Source organism: Triticum dicoccoides, chromosome 6B (assembly GCF_002162155.2).
Source record: "Triticum dicoccoides isolate Atlit2015 ecotype Zavitan chromosome 6B, WEW_v2.0, whole genome shotgun sequence".
Classification (NCBI taxonomy): domain Eukaryota; kingdom Viridiplantae; phylum Streptophyta; class Magnoliopsida; order Poales; family Poaceae; genus Triticum; species Triticum dicoccoides.
Window position 1 is genome coordinate 368766811 of NC_041391.1, and position 2953 is coordinate 368769763.

Sequence of the window (2953 nt, forward strand, 5' to 3'; positions counted from 1 at the left end):
CGGTGGCAAGGCACAGAGCGGTGGGAGGGCGTTGGATTTTATAAAGCGTGCCGGACGCCGCGCGCCAAAACTAGCGCACGCCCGGCCGCTTTTTCCCGCGCGTGCGCGGTCCTTTCCCGACGTCTCTGCTATCTCTACTCTCTTCTCTACAGTTATATTTATGTTATATTTAATATTTAATATTTATCTCTATTTCCTTCAATGTCTACTTTTTTTCTCTATACTTTTTTTTCTTGCAATATAGGTCGTCCGATTTATATCTGACAGATAGGAAGGAAACAAATGGGAATTTTGCAAAAAGATACCCATACCCCTCTCCAGATTTGCAAATAAGGCCTTCCCTCGTTTATCCTTTTCTCCCACAAGATAAACTACTCATACAAATGCATCTTGATGCGTGCAACGCATGGGCATCTTGCTAGTTCTAAAAACCTTTCCATCATTTGCCACACTACAGGTTGCAGATGAAAAACCTACCCAAGCACAACACGATATAGGAGCGACGCACAATTACAAGCTGATATTCTGTTGGACAATGGAGGCTATAACCAATTACTTTTACGGGAACAATAGCACCCAGGAAAATTGAAGGGTAGGTATGAACAAAATTGGAACTGCACATGTACTTCTAAGTGATTCAATACACACATTACCAATCGAGCAGGAGAACGATGGTCGCGGCGGCCTCTGTGAGTCATGGTCGGCAACGGGAGTCGGTTCATTGCCCACGACGGTGGTACTTCTGCGCTTGGCGTCGGCTTCCGGGAAGCAGATCCGAGACCGTGGAAGACGATGCCGGGGAAGAGGCTCCGTCTACGATGACGACGGTGGACCGGCTCGAGTGCGGCGTACGAGGTCGCCGATGAGGAAAATGCACTGCGGTGGACGAGTGCGCCGATGTAAAGGGGAGGAGCACGAAGGCTGCGGTGCCGTGGAGAAGTCTATTTTGCGGTGGGGATAGAAAATGGGGAGTATTCAGGTGTACTACTCTGGGTGCCGGGGTGGGATTGGCTGGGTAGGGTGAACCTGAAGTTACGAAAACAGCCCCCTACCAAGCGTCATCCATAGGCCTGTTCCGAAGGCTATGATGGTAACTTCCCACTGCTCGAATCAGGGTCGCGGGAGATTTTCCCGCCGACCTCAAAGTTTTGTGACACTGGACTCCCCGTGTGGCGTGTTGAGTGATTTGGCTAAGCAACTAGCGAGTAGTAGTAGTAAACTCTGCATATTAGGTTTGATCGAAATCAAACTTCCTAAAGTTTGACCAAGTTTATATAAAAATATAAACATTTACCATAACAAATATGTATAATGTGGAAGTACATTCAATAATGAATCTAATGGTATTTATTTGCTATTGTATATGTTAATATTTTTTGTTATAAGCTTTCTGAGAGTTTACAAAACTTGACTTTGACCAATGCTAATATGCGGACTTAAATAAAAACAGAGGGAGTACACATTTGTTTTCTTAGTTTGTAGTGAACTAATCATTTGTTGAAATTGTGAAATAAATATATTAGGCTATTGACTTCGAATGTAATGGTCCATACAATTCAATAGTTACAATCATTGTCAAATCCCAAGATGTATACAAGGTCTATAGTACTTCACAACATGCTCAAACTCACATAATCCCAGTCAAATGAGAATCTAAATGCATTTCATAGTTATTACTTTGTAGTATGCAACAAAAACAACCAAAACTCTACATCAGCCATTATAGAAGCAGCATTTTGACATATCCCATTGTGTGAATGAAACGTGCAGAGAGAGCTTTTGAAGATGGAGCAGATAGGGCGGGAAAGATTGTATGTATGTGGACGAGAGAGTAGGAGACAAACCTAACGAGACAGAGAGAGAGAGAGAGAGAGAAAGAGAAAGAGAGAGGAAGAAGTTAGGTCTGTGAGAAAGATGGAGACATGTAATATACGTGAGATGTGTGTGCATCCGGATTCTGTATACGTGGAAGGAGAAGAGACAACATGTTTGATGAGAGAGCTGGAAAAACATGGACGAGAGGGGAAAGATCTCATGGGTTGAGGGATTGACAATTTTGTGAGGGGAGAGAGGGATTGGTAATTTTGTGCAAGAGAGAGAGACGGTGGGGGAGGAGTCAGTCAGCCGTTGTCACATCACCCTGCTTCCAAATGACCCCGCATTCTCTAGCGCGGTGTGGTCGCCGTCTTCGATCTGCTCGATGCCCTCTTTGAAGATTGAGGTGTTGTGCATGTTGGGGTGCAAAGAAGCACAAGCGAGAGTGGTCACCGTATAACCTTGGATGGGGATGAATTGTGTGCTCGGGGGAGTGTGTGTGTGTTGTGTTGCGTGTGTGTGTGTGTGTGCGCGCATGCTCGCGCGCATGTGTGTGTCAAATATTGAGCGAAAACAAAACCTAAGGAGAGAAATGGGTATTCACGAAGAGATTGTGCGGGCCTTGAGGTGGGCAGGGGCCGAGTGAGGGTGTCAAAATGTGCGCGTTGATGCATGTGTTGCATGCGATCGTGCGAGGGACGGACGAATCGAGAGAGATGGTTGTTGTGTTATGGATGCTCCTCTCTCTCTCTCTCACACACACACACACACACGAGTAAACTAGAAGACTGTTCTCTCATGTATACACAACGTATCGGCATATGTCTATGTCTCACTCATGCATGATCATTTGCACATTCACACCTCTCTATGTTTGTATCACACGCACACCGTCTCCACATTGCCCTTCTGCCACAACACACATATGGACACATACACACGTTCTCTCTCAGTCACACACACACAAAATAAGTATTAAAAAAACTAGGGCGCACCTAAAACGTCCAAATCCAAATAAACACAAACTGGAGCTAAATTCAAATATATGGAAATATTGCAGCTTCAAGAACTTTCCCAGGAAAAAACTTGAGTAATATTTGAGGATTGTTTTCACACACACAAAAAGGTTCGGTGGATG